Below are 14,695 nucleotides of genomic sequence, written 5' to 3'. Positions count from 1 at the left end.
ACCTCTTGGGTCTTTCCAACTTTTTGATAAATCTGGGAAGTTACAAAGGGGGCATTATATTCTATAATTGGTTTAATCAGTGCTGAGTACAAGGAGGCAATAATCTCATCTGATCTGGATGATATTGTCATGGTAGTCAGCTGTGCCACATAGGATTTCATGACAACTGCTGCTACATGGTGGTTAAAGGAGAGAAAATTATCAGCTTCAGTTCTTAGGTCTCCAACTACATTTTCATTTTGATATGGGATTCTGTCTTTGCTATATGTTGGGGGGCTGTGACTATCTTTCAAATGTGACAATTTTGCATTTTTTGTATCATTTAATTGAAACCCATTTTCAATACTTCAGACATTTATAAGTACCTGCTAGAGATTTTCTCTGTTAGATGAGGATTTGATGTTGACTCCTAGTGTGCAGTCATCTGCAAACTTGGTTAGCAATAGGTCTTTTGTTTTACTTTGCAGGTCAGTGAAGTAAATACTGAACAAAAGCAATGCCAGCACTGAGCCCTGAGGGACACCTCTGTTCACCTTTATGTTCTCCATTGCTGCCTCCAATACCTGCAAAGTGTGGGTTCTGTCTTTTGGCCAATTTATTGTCTATCTTGCCACATATAGATCTATTTGTAACACATTTACTTTATTAATTTTGCTAGCATGAGGGATTGTGTCAAATGCTTTGCTTAAATCAAGGTAAGCTGTGTGTGCATTGTGTCCAATTTCAATAGCTTGTGTTACCTTCACAAAGAAGTTAACCAGGTTTATTATACAGGAGATACCTTTTACAAAACCAAATTGCTGTGGATCTAGCCTGATGAGATTTTTAATGCTGATATTCATCAGGTCTGTTATAATGTGTTCCATGGCTTTATAAATGAGACTTATCAAGCTGATGGGCCTACAGATTCTAGAGTCAGTGGCATCACCACTGCTGTATGCCATACGTATCAGATTGAGCTCATATCCACGTTTAGGTTAAATAGTTTATGTAGAGGTTCTGTCAAGTATGTTTGGTATTCTTTATTAAAAAGCCTGGTATGTTATGTGGTCCCATGAAGAAAGTGTTCTTAGCCTTGGGCACTTTTAGAGCTACTGGAATTATATGGCTTTTAATAGTTGTCTCAAGAGTGAAAATTGCACTAAATGTGTTTGCTAGCATACTGGCAAAGTCCAGCAGGCCTGAGTGGGTTTTGCCATTTAGTAGGACTTCTGTACATATTAAGCATTGTTTCTTAGCTTTCCTGACATAACTAAAGAAGGATTTGTAATTGTCCTTTGGCTTTAGAAGCCAACCTGAGTTCATGGGCTGCCATAGTAGATCTAATAGTCTTCTGAAATGTTTTAGTCAAATTCCTATTATTTTCTTTAACATAGCTCTGCTGTACACTCTAATGAGTTTTTTTATTTTATTGTTGATTTTATTTATGTTGGTGGACCACCAGGATGGGTATCTTTTCAATTTCCTATTACATTTTAATCTGGATGGGACTACAGAGTCTATACATTTATTTATGTGGGTATAAAACTCATTGGCAAATCTATATGCTGAGGAAATGCCTAAGGTGATATTATGATAACTGAATTGTGAGACTCCATCATAGAATTTGAGGATGTCTGTGTACCTGAAGTCTTTGGATTTTGATAAATTGCTTTAAGGGGATTTAGACAGTTTGATGGAAAAGGTTCCTAGCTTACTGTCTGACTTTAATTGGAGAAGAATTTACTAGGGGAGATGTTACAGGTCAAGAATATTTTGTCCTCTGGTTAGGCTGGAGCTCAGAAATACTGGTAAATATACCTCAGCGTACTACGTTAGTCTTTCTTTCTTTCACACTCACATTACTTTGCTGTCTAAATAGAATAATACTGCTCTCATTAGGCAGCTCTTTTTGATTCCCTTTTCCACTTTGATTTTATTCCATAGCCATCCATTATTTAATACTTACCCAAGACATCTTATATATATCTCTAAGGACACCATCACTTTCTTTGGGAGTCCATACTGTTCTAATATGTTCCATAACTGGCAATACCTAATGTTATCATATGCCTTCTTCATATTGCATACAAATATTCTTTCCTCTACAGCCTCAGTCCTTATGCCATTCATTACCTCTTTTCATCAGTATTAACATTCCCTTAATGTTTCTTCCTTTCACTCAGTAAAATCCATCTTGTACAAGTGCTTTAATAACCACCTCAAACCTTATTATAAACTACCATCATTTTTATTCAACATTGCATAAAGTAACAGGTCTCCAATTACTTAATTCTTCTTTCTCACCCTGTTTTTATAACATTTTATGGCACCTATGCACATCTACTCACTCTGTAGTCCCTTTTTCATTCATTCATTCAGTTATAGTTTATTAAGAAGCATTCTTTTTAATCTTTTCCCATTTTTTGTAAAAATCATATCCTTTTCTATCCATGTCTAATAATCTATATTTCTTTCCTTTAACTATGGTCATATCTTATTCCTTCATGTTAACATCCTTTTCTAACATATTGCTTATTTTATCGCTTGTTCATTGCACTTTCCATATATTTTCCTTCCTTTCACCCTGATTTTATACAGTTTTCATGAATACTGGTCTATTTCTGAAATTCCTTTCTGATTTCTTACAAGCTTTCCACTCTCATCTTTTATTCCACTAATTATATTTTCATTATATTTTAGCTGGTACCTTAAAAAGACTTACACATTCTTTCTTTTGTTTTACTAAGTATTTCTGTCTCTGTAACACTTATTTCACTTTTAGCATATTCATCTCATATATTTCACTTGCTCTTTTATGAAGCCCACAACCCACTTCATCTACTGCCTCATCATACTCCATGTATTTTTATCTATAACATTGTTTTTCACTGTCATGTCCATACTCCTCAATTTCTTTATAAAGTCTTTTATATATCCTTTTATAAATGTATCTACCATTCTGTCCATGTACCATAAACTTCACTCATTTCCTTAAGGTCTTTAAATTATTTTGCTTTTTTCTTGTCACTTCCAGTTCTGCACATATAAACTGCACCGACTGCTGTTTATTGACAAAGCTCACAACAAGCTCCAAAATACTAAGCACTTTCATCATATGTAAATCAATGGCTTCTTCAGAGTACAAGGAGCATTATATCACAACACTTATGAATATTTTACACATTCAAATCAAACCTTTTTCTGTCTTACATATATTACTTACCTTCCCAAATGTTGACATTATTATACTATTATCTGGAAAACCTACAATTAAATTTCCTACTTTTAACCTTTCTTAAAAACCTTGAAAATAACACAAAATCAATTTCTGTCTTTATTACTGCTCTTCTGTAAGCATACAATCTTTCCTTACCTAATGTCAGACTTAAGTTTCCATTGTTTGCTTATAAAGTTTCACATCTGTGCTTCTTTTTCTTTTTTTGCCCTTAAATCTCAAAGTCACCTAAACTGACCATCTCTGTAGTAATTCCTAAAAAAATAATCTTTGCAAATAGGTTCTCCCTTTCCTTGCCATCCGTATAATGATATAGAAATATGATTCTTACTATTCTATTTAAAATTCTGTAGTCCATTATTAGTAATCTGACTGGTCCCCACCCCTGTAACATCTAAGATCTCAGTTCCTATATTGTTTACCAAGACTACTGTCCCTGGACACCTGTCCATTCCCTTTATCTAAAACACTTTCATTTCCCATATCTGTTGAAACTGCAACTTTAACATTTATATCCAACAAATATATACATGGCCCAATTCCGATCTATTACACTGCAAGTAGGCAGTTCTTTTGGAATCAGGTATGTCAAGCAAGCCTGTTTATAGACTGACCTTACAGTAAAGTAAGTCACTTACATTGAAAGCAGGTCTTTTGGAATTAGGGTGACTTACAATGTGAGCAACTCTTTTGGAATCTGACCCATCATCTGTGTTTTTCTGCACAATTCCAGTACAGTAAATCTTTTTTTTTCATTTACCATATTGTTAACATTCAAGGATGGTGCTAAAAAACTGAATGCTGCTGACCTGTTAATTTCCTTTTCCTGTGTCTCACACTGCCTCCTATTGAAATTTGACCTTCAGTAGCTTCTTCTTCATTTACATTTTAGATTGCAGCTGGATATTTTATTTAAGCCAACCTTCTTTATAATTCTTTCCCTGTATTTGTGAAGTACTACATAGCTTTGTTTCTTCACCTTTTGAAATAAGCAAGCCTGTCTACTGAAGCTTCCTTCATACATTCATTATTCTATGCTAGCCATTGGTAATATTGCAACCCATTTAATTGTGTACACATTTTCTGCCACTTCTGCCCACGAAAGCTGGCTTTTCAGTCATCATCCCCTTTAGGTTTTGTGTATCAAGTCACCATGAGATAACTTCATCACTTGAGTTAACATATTCTCATGTGAATTGTTTACAGACTGCATTTACTCCTTTGTAGACTCACCTTCCATTTCAGCTCTCTTCAGTACTCTGTCCTCCAAAATGGTTTCTTTTTTCTACTCCATTCTCTTGCAGGGAAGAGATCCACAGTCCCATATACAGAGGGGGTAGAGGTGCTTTATTAACATCTACATTCATTTTATACCATATAATAAAAGTTTAAATCAATTATTTACACACTCATTTTTTACATGCATACCTAAAATGATTTACAAATAATCAACACAAAATAACTTAACTAAGCAGTATAATTTCTTTCATTATTTTTCTTTTATATTCACCCTTTATGTTCTTCACCCTTTCTTCCACAACCATCTTCTTATTTCATCTAATACATCTTCCTCTTCCATTTTACTGTTATATAACACATTCTCACATCTTTTTTTCCACAGCACCCATATTGTCACAAACAATACATTAACCCACCTATCAGAATTAAATATCTTTACTTTATAGACTTTCCATATAATATTACATTCATATTTATACATTTAAACCTTTCACATCTATGGTCATTTTTAAATCTTTCCTAAATTTTTTAATTCTTTTTATAGTCTAAAAAATATGTTTTGTTGTTTCTACTTCTTAACTGCAGTCAACACATTTTCTTTTCTCTGTCACCTTATATTTCATGTTCCCTTTCACTGATAACTTCTTCTAGTAAAATTCTCCACAAAAAAATCCTCTGCTTCATAAAAAAGTTCAAACCTTTTTCTTCTCTTATCACCTTTTTCATCTTCTTTTAATTGCTTTCATTAGTACTTTGTCTTTTTTTTCTAAAACAGATTATATCATTCTTTTCTTTTCCCATCAACCTCATTTACTTTTAACTTCATGAATTTAATCTTTGTTGTGTTCTTTTTTGTCTTTCCTGTCCTGTTTTTCTTTTTCTTTTCCCTGTTTTTAATTCCAGTACATTGTTATATTTTTATATAGTATCTTACCTATCATTTCTTTTTTTTTTTATGTTTCTCATTACACAAAATAAATGCTAAATTTACCACTAGATTTTTTTTAATTCAAACCACTTTCTTTTTTATTTTAAATTAACCCTCTTCTCAGTGGGTTCTGCCTTGAGTCCCAGATGAAGCTAAAAAAATTCTAATAACTCTTTTTCCATTTTATTGGAAAACCATTTGTCCATACATTTCTTTCATCACATTTTTTTTACTTTTTGTACTTTGCTATATATTGACAGAAAAACATAATTCATGTTTATCCATATCTGAAGTCCTAAATTGTACATTTATTTCCTTTTTTAGTTCTTGTCTCAAACTCTGAAATAAATACTATTTCCATGGTGCTACTGCATTTCTCTTTTTAGTCTCAGGCATACATTTTTTGGGCAACTTAAAGCTTTCAAATGTCACTTCGCAAACATATTCAGCTCCCAAATGAATTAATGCTCTTATGTCTTTAATGTTAAATCCTATCCATAATGTCATACCTGCTCAAGTAGACATTAGTTTTACTTTTTATTTATCTATTTATTTTGTTTTCATTAAAAAACTGATAAACATACCAATACAAACACATCACAGAATTATAAATAAAAAAGGAAAGAAAAAAGTGAAACAAAGATAAGAAAAAAGTTGTAAAAAGTAAAAAGTGTAGTCTGATGCATTTTCTCTATTATATTTTAATTCCTATTAATTGGTCTTTTAATTATTTCACCAATGACAGTTCAAGTGATCTTTATATAAATTCCACCAATTGCACACTGAAAAATCAGGCATTGGATCAGCTTTCCAATGTCTCATAATCATTTTCTTTATTGCCATCATTGCTAGTGTGCTTTTTTTTAACCTATCAGCTTTATAATTATCCTTACACATTTCCAGGTGTAGATTTCTGGTGACAAAGGTACGAGCTCATCTATCAAAATATACATCAACTCTAGTGTTTTGTACTTCTTCTCTGGACTATTCTCCTTAGATACAGAAGCAGAATATATACTCTGGATGACCAGCTATACTAAGGATTACAAAATGGGTGACATAATAATTTTAATAAATAATGCCAGCATCCTTAAATGCATTCAACAAAAAATATCTAGCCAGTGAGCAGTAATGTAATAAATTATATCATGATAGTATAAATTATGTAAACATTGGTATATATATATATATATATATATATATATATATATATATATATATATATATTTCAATGTCATGAAAGCATTGTATGTAGCTCAAATAATTTAAAAAAGCATATCTACTCAATCTAAATTGATTACTATTTCACAGTATAATCAAATACCACACCTATTATTAAATATAGTGCTGCACAATCTAACATTTAAGCAAGCCACCTGAAACAGTTGATTCCTTAGTAGAAAATCACAGAGTTGAAAAACTTAAAGTAAAACTCCACCTTCTCCAACAGCTTAACTCAACTCTTAGGTTGCTTTTCTCTCTGCAATATGGTTCCAGTATTGTGTAGGTACAGGAAATTTGCTTATACTTCATAAAACTTTTATTTCCTTGCCTTAGAATCAAAGGACAGGAAAGACCATCCACTTTTTTAAGCTTAACTTCTCACATAATTTGTAGAGGAATTTGCCCACATCTGTATGACATACCACAGATACAGAAATCTGTAGTTTACCCTCTGAGGTACTGCTGACAATTTTATACAGAGTCCTGCTGATGTCAGGAGCCCAGCAGCTGATATAAAAAAGAAAGGTGTGAAACTATTTTCCACTATCTTTATTGCAGAGAGGAAGATAACTTAAACTGATTCACAGCTGCTTCCAATGTAGCCATGCCTTTCATAGCAAAACAGAGCAGTTAGATCAGTCAATGGTTCAAAGGGAGTTGTCACCACCTTTGACAAATTTACATAAGCAGCATCATAGCATTGAAATGCTAAGCTTTAAGCTTTGAATGTCTGTTGTTTAGACTACTTTACATTTTAAGATGACTTAAGTGTAATATCAAAGATGTCTGTGACATTTAAAGAAGTCAGAAAATACTTTTTCCTGTAATTCTTACAAAGTATCAACACATTTACCATTTTCATGCCCTCCCAACACAATAGGACATAACTGTCCAAATCAGAACTTCTCTGCTGGAAGTGAGACAGGTGGCAATCCTAGCAACTAGGTGCACTGATACTGTTTATAAGAAGATCTTTTATGCTTTATTGTGAAATCCTTCCAGAGGATGGTTCATATCATATTGATAAGAGACCTCTTCCACTGACTGTGAGTCAGTCCTTACTCAAATGGAGTGCATTTTCTAGACAACAATGGAAATGTAACAATTGATGGCAACCATGATATACAGCTGAATTTTGTTTAGCTTACATGTGCAATGTGCTCTTTCATTAAAATGTTAGGAAAGTGAAATCTGAAGTACTTTATCTATCTATACAAATAAGTGAATAAATGAAAATAAAAATCTTTCCACTGCTTGCACTGGGGAAGAGAATTACTTTCAGATGCTTTCTTTTCCATTAGCAGCTGTCATTTATACATGAAACTGCAAAGATCCCACATAGTACTGACAGTTTTGACACCTGAGGGAAAAGTGTGAGGGGGGGGGGGGCTGTCGTGATTCATCTTGGACTACAAAAAAGATGCTTTGAACAAAGGCCTACAATTTAGCTACTTTTTTGTTTGCAGCTGTATAACTCCTTAGTATAATGTAAAACAAGCTCTGAGACACACACAAATGAGGGCCATTCAATGAATAAATGAAGCAGTCCTTTTACAGAAGTATGCAAGATGACAGTGACTGACACTAATCATGTTATATGTCAATGGCATGGGAATACACCAATACTTCTTTGTGTCTGGCATGACTCATACAAAGCAGGCTTGAAATGGATTATGGGAAAGAGAAAGGCTTGAAGAAAAACAAGATCACATTGTCAAGCCCCATCTGTAGCTATTTTGCAGAAAACATATCAAAACTCTATAAGAAGCAGTAAGGGTGATTTTGAGGTGTTAAAATAGCTTAAAATCAAAGACAGAGTGAAAAAATAGATTTTTTTTGTTCTAAAGTAGTTTTCCTTTAAGCTGATTGGAAAGACTTCAATAGTTGCTTTATATTCATTTAGTTACAGGTTACTTAGAATTGAACTCTTCTCAGACTACACAGCAATGTTTAGTTTAATTTGGCTTTAAAGTCTATGCTTGCATATACAGCTGGGAGAACTATCACCAAATCCTGGAATTTAATACTAAAAAAAAAATCAGTAAAAGAAAAAAGGCAATAATTACATTATATAACACCTTCCAGGTGATGGAATAAGTTAAGCCTTAAAAATCAGAAGGAAGTCACTCATTGACTTCCTTCAAAATAATCTTTTTAATAATCTTTTTATAGAAATTTTTGTAAGAATAAAATAAATAACTTACACTAGTATCTACATTGGTTCTTAATGTATCAATTACTAAGATTCATTAAACAGCCAAACAGTATAAACTGATCATGGAACATAGGCCAACATTTCTCCATTAATGAGTACAATTTTAGCCAGTAATTATATTCTGTGGTTATATTGTTTGTTTTTATCTTAATAGTAGACATTTTTGACACCCAACAGTGGCAATATTTATAAATTTTGTAAATTAGTTATATTTTCATGCTCCACTTCTTATAAGTCATTCTCTAGCAATTGTTAATAAGTTCCTGAGAAATGGGAATTGAGACATGGGCAAATGACTAGCAAATGAAGCACTTAACAACATCAAATGTTTAGTTAATATAAATTAATCAGACCACAAAGCTGCAGACCTTTGCAATAATAAATCATATGCTGCTAATCTGCTTTAGTTAAAGACTTACACGTCCAATAACCATTACCTTCCTTATTGTTTAAAATGATAATACTATGTGGAGTGATAAACATCTATGTAGAAATTTCCAAAAGAATAATTTCCAGATTAAAAGTGATGCATTTTTTTCAAGATAATCCACTCATTTTTAACTATTGTAGTTAAAGATGAATAGATTATTTGGAGATCGAGATCATAATCGAAATAGTTGCCATTGATACACGTCATACTTCTTAATTATTTTATATATTTTGGATAAATGTGATCTCTCTATCTCATAATTTGTTTCAGTGTTTTAAGTTAATCTTGATATATATATTAGAAGTACAAAACAGCAACATAAGGTTATAGCCTTCAAGGAGTATCAGAAATCTAATAATCAAACTTACACTTACACCATGCCACTTTCTGGATTTTCTTTTCACCAAATAAACTAGAAGCACTTATTAATTAGCAAATAATTTATACTATATCAGCTGAATTGCCCAATATATAAAATATTGGATTTTCACATTAGTCTAGCACTTAGAACATCTCCTAAGATGTGCTCCAGATGCCCATAGTTCTCTGAGTGAAATAATGCTTTTTTTTGGGTCTATATTACGTAGTTGAAGTTTAATAACTTTGAACATGGAATGTCCGAACCATCCTGTTTGAAGTTAAAAAACTTCAACTGTCAATAAAAAACAAAAAAAAACAAAAAACAAAAGAAAATAAAATAAACTGTTGTAAGCAGGGGGGCAAGCCCCCTACAGCCCCATACCCCCCGCTACTTAAATATACCAACTCCGAGATTGCACCACATTGAACAAAACGGAAACATCCCCTTACAGAGATTTCCGTTGAAATGCTCAAACTTCTGCAAATTCGAACTTATGGTCTCGACCATATGAGGTTTGAACTTGCAGAAGTTTGACTATCTGATAGGAACCCCTATTTTTCAAGTTGCCTGCAGTCTACCTTTTCCAAACTGGGACTAGTTCAGCTTGTTCACATAGAGCTTCACCTAGTTCAAGAAGTTTATGTTTTATGCAAAGATATAGTTTTATTCTACTACCTCTGATATGAGTCTTATAAAGATTTTGAAAAGAACCAATCCTAGTAATAAATCCTGTGGTTAATTATTATTAATATTGTTTCTTCTGAATGGAGCATGTTTAATAGCATATTCAGTATTTTGTTTTTCATTCAATATTTTACTCATGTCTCAATAGGAACTCACTCCTAGATTAAATTATTTAGTAACCTACTTGCATTTCTGTGTTAAAGGCATTGCAGCAATCTAGGTGTACTGTTATAGCCTGCGTCTACCCCATACTTCTTTTTTATTTACAGCTTAGTTTTTTTACGTAATTAAAAGACTTTTTTACATTCATGTAAGTGACATGACTTTCTCATCAACAGCTTATTGTTTGGGTCCGATGCCTATCAGCTTCTATGCTTTTAAATATTTCTTCCTTTATATGTGATTCCTTGATAATTCGTAACTCTGAGATCAAACCCCTTATGCCCTAATATCTTTTCTTTCTTCCTACAGACAATCGGGTCTATGTCAGAACAATGAAAAATCAAACAATCGAACGCTCACATGAGCGAATAATCAGGAACTCAAAATCGCTATTGTGGAGGGCTGTGCCCCTCACAGCCCCTGCTAAATATATATTCCTACTCTGAGATCACACTACAGTGAGGAAAGGGCAAATATTCCGATCTTCACTGTACTGCAATCCCAAAAAATCAATATCAAATTCCTGATTTTTTGCTCATGTGAGCGCTCGACATTTTGTGTTTTCATTGTTCTAAAGCAGACCCAGATAATCTACGTAAATATCTAAAAACTGCTTCTTGACAAATGTTAAAACATTGCATCTTTTAATCCTGTTATTGTTGCCAATTGTTAACTGCACTCCAACTATCTGTTGTGTATGTAACTGTTGAAGGTTTTTGTTTAGAAACCTGTTTACTGTTGTTATTCCATAGGAGTTCATTATTGTTAGTGATTGCTACACTCTATATTTGTATATGATTGTTTTTTATTCTATGTAATTGGAGCTTTTCTCCTCGTGTTTCTGCTGAAAAAGGGTTTATTGCCCAGTCAGACTAACCCGGTTAACAATTGTCAAATTAATAATAAATAAAATAAATAAACTAGTTATATACTGGCCAGAAATTTAGTGTAGGTTAGTGCAGTTGTCTTTTACAAATGTGAATAGCATATGGCCTAATCCATTCTTCGGATACATGAGAAACTTTTCATAACTAGTTAAATGTAGTTAAGAGTATAATTAAATCTCACCTTAATTTGGAATTTCTACATCACTTCTTTCATGTCCAATATGACTGTTCATCTGTCCTTTTATTGATAGTCTTAAGACTATTTCTTATGTGAAATAACTAATTATGCCCCCAGACTTTAATGTTTAGTAATACATAGAATTTATTCACTTTTTCCTAATACATTTTGGTACTTTCTGTAGACTTAATTTGGCGTATGCAGTGCTTAGTGTTAAGTGTAGTATTTATGGCTAACTCAAGGCCTCATAAGAAGCTACCAGGGAGTTTGCAACTTAAATAGAAAACACATGCTTTATACAGAGTCTCCAACAGAGTCTATCTAAATTAAACTTAAATATAGGCTGGAGATAGAATGTGGAATTCTGTGTCATCATACTCTAGACTACTTGCCCCATAGAGAAAACTAGTGTTTTTATTTTTTTTTTATAACAAAAATACAATGGGCAATTCTATTAAAAGATTCCTACTTTTGGTGTTAACATAATGATCAAAAAAGGAGGACAACAGCCTGATGACATAATATCAGTATTAAGACACTTGAAAATGAGTATGTCATTTCTAATCCACAATCTATATGAAATCGAATGTAAATTTAACACCTTGATCCTATCCGTATATGTCATACCACAACAAAATTATAACTTGCCTTGTGAATGTCTGCTAGATTATTTCATGTCTTACTAAGTTTCCCATGCAGGTGCTCTAGGTCTCGGGTGGGCCCTGGAAAGAAACCCTGGTAAAGAATTAGCTTAACTGCTTAACAAGCAAAGCTAAATAAACAGAATAAAACAAAGCATACACCTCTCAAACTATTCTTACTCAAATATGAGGGGAACAAAATTAAAGTTTTTTTATGCATAACTTATTCAGATCAAGCCAAAGATGCATGGAAGCATTCACAGTGGAAGTTTATAGAAGACAGCAGCGAGGCTTCTCTGCTTTAATATTGCAGTTCCTGAAAATTCAGAAGTTTATACCACTAATGTGTTACAGTATTTAGTGAATGAAACCATCTCTGCCACAGAAATAACAGCTTTTGCTTGGCAAGAAACAGCACCTTGATTCAAAAAACATATTATGTTCAAAGTATTTGTATCCATTTTCTTAGGTTAGACTGGAGACTCTGGTTTCTACAGACCATTTCACGTGTAAGCAGATAGATGGCTGACCCAATGTACCAGCTTGCTGCTTGGAGTTTCTTAGGCCAGCGGCCCAATACATCACAACCTCTTAGCTCAAGAAACCTGGACAAAGACTAAAATAATAGGAGGACAATATTTTAAATATCACTCTTATAAACTTAGAAAGTTGGTAGAATAACAGGATTTGTATTAGTATTCATTTTCTGTTTAATTCCACATTCCAAAGTTATGCAGTAGGGGGATTGGACACTCTTAATAGGTGTGAGTGTGCGTGCAAGTGTGTAGTATAGAAAACCAACAGTGGCGTGACTAGCCACCTGCTGGTGTGAACCTTGACTGCAGATGATTGTCACTGTTGATGTGACACCCCAACTTCATGTGTTAAAATGGCAAAAAGGGGCTGTGGATAGATGGATGGATGGATGTAGGTTTTATTGAAATGCATCCACCTCCACCATAATCTGTAAGTGGCTTGAAAAGGACATTATATAAAGGAATCATCACATTTCTATCTTTGCTTTTTATAGGACTCAGTATATCTCTCATAATCCCATAGCATTTGCACAGAATAGTATTCATGTGATTAATAAAGGTTCACTGTTATCCTGAGTCGTTGACAATGATTACCTCTTATATAAATTCATGGTCAGTGGTGAAGGGATAAATATGGCTATCTACTCCGTAATGTAAAACACTCCATCTCTTGGTATTAAACTATACGCTATTGTTCACAGACTAGCCACAAAGTTGGTCAGTGTAATTCTGCAATACGTAATGATCAAAGGCATTTCTTATTACCATCCAGTCCTGTGTTATCAGCATACTTACTTATCGCCACATAGCTAGAAGTAGTAGAGGTAGACATGAGTAAGCTAAATAGAAATGGCCCCAAACAGAACTCTGATGGATTTTGATGCTCTTAGTTTTCTAAATATTGATCCACGATCTTAACCCTGTGTATTCCAGCATGCTGACAATTTGCAGCACAAGATGTAATACATTTCTCAAGCTTCAATCTCTTCATAAATTTAAGAATTTTACAATGAGGCATAGAGTCAAAACTCTTCAATAAATCAGAATAAATTACACCAACAAGGATATTTTGTTCAAATGAATCAACAAATTGTGTGTAAAACTCAAATAAATTGTTCAAACATGAGCTGCCAGGAATTATCCTACGTGGGAGATATCATATTATTGTCTAGTGACAATGGAAAATGAGGATAATCATGTTCTAGCAAATACTTTCCCTATTAGGGGCTTGTTAAACTGGTTGGACAAAAGTTAAAGGCAGTGTCATGATTGTTGTCCCTTGGAATTGGAATAACAGTAGTTTTCTTTCTAATTTCAAGAACTACCTCTCAGAGTAGACTGAAAAAGATGGGTAAGGCAATTTACCATTTTCAGAAGTGTCTTTAAAAGTAAATACCCAGCAAATGAATCTGGACCAGCTGCTGCATTGCTTCTAATTACTTTACTAGCACCTATAACTGCCTGTTTTGAGATATGGGGGCATTCATTCATGCCAGTGGGAATAATCTTAGTTCCTCTATTAAAATTAGGTGTCATTAAATCAAATAAATAGTTGTACAAAATACCGACAGCACTACTGTTTTCCTCCAACATAGTTTTTATCCACCTGCAGCTCAATGTTGCCTGAACAACAATCTCAAAACTAGTGTACAACCTTGAAAAAAGTTTTATTATTGCTTTTAAAATGTGTAGCTAGTTTCATTTCATAGTATAACTTTTGCTTTCTAATTTTTTCCCAAACATTTTGGCAATTTGCTGATGTTTTATTTTATACTTCTGACCTGGGAATTTCTTATACATCATCCAATATTTTTCTTAGAACAATTGGTAATAGATCTGCCATGTATTCCATTTCTGAGAATAAGTTAATGGGATGATTGGATGTTGCATAGTGTACAAGGATTTTTTTGTGGTGGTTGTTGTTGTTATTGGCCTGTCCAGCTGTCATAAAACCCCTTTTCAGTGGAAACCCAGGAAGAAAAGCTTCAGAGAA

General features: G+C 33.3%; 1 protein-coding gene across 1 annotated transcript in view; it reads left to right on the top strand.

Moving 5' to 3' along the window:
- Positions 1–14,695, top strand: part of LOC122808479 (platelet endothelial cell adhesion molecule-like) — a 458,604-nt gene that overhangs the window by 298,770 nt on the left and 145,139 nt on the right. The gene's annotated exons all lie outside the window — the stretch shown is intronic.

Source organism: Protopterus annectens, chromosome 8.part0 (genome assembly GCF_019279795.1).
Source record: "Protopterus annectens isolate FY-2018-M chromosome 8.part0, PAN1.0, whole genome shotgun sequence".
Taxonomy (NCBI): domain Eukaryota; kingdom Metazoa; phylum Chordata; order Ceratodontiformes; family Protopteridae; genus Protopterus; species Protopterus annectens.
Note: the sequence above shows the minus strand (reverse complement) of the source record. Positions and strands in the feature narration are given on the sequence as shown.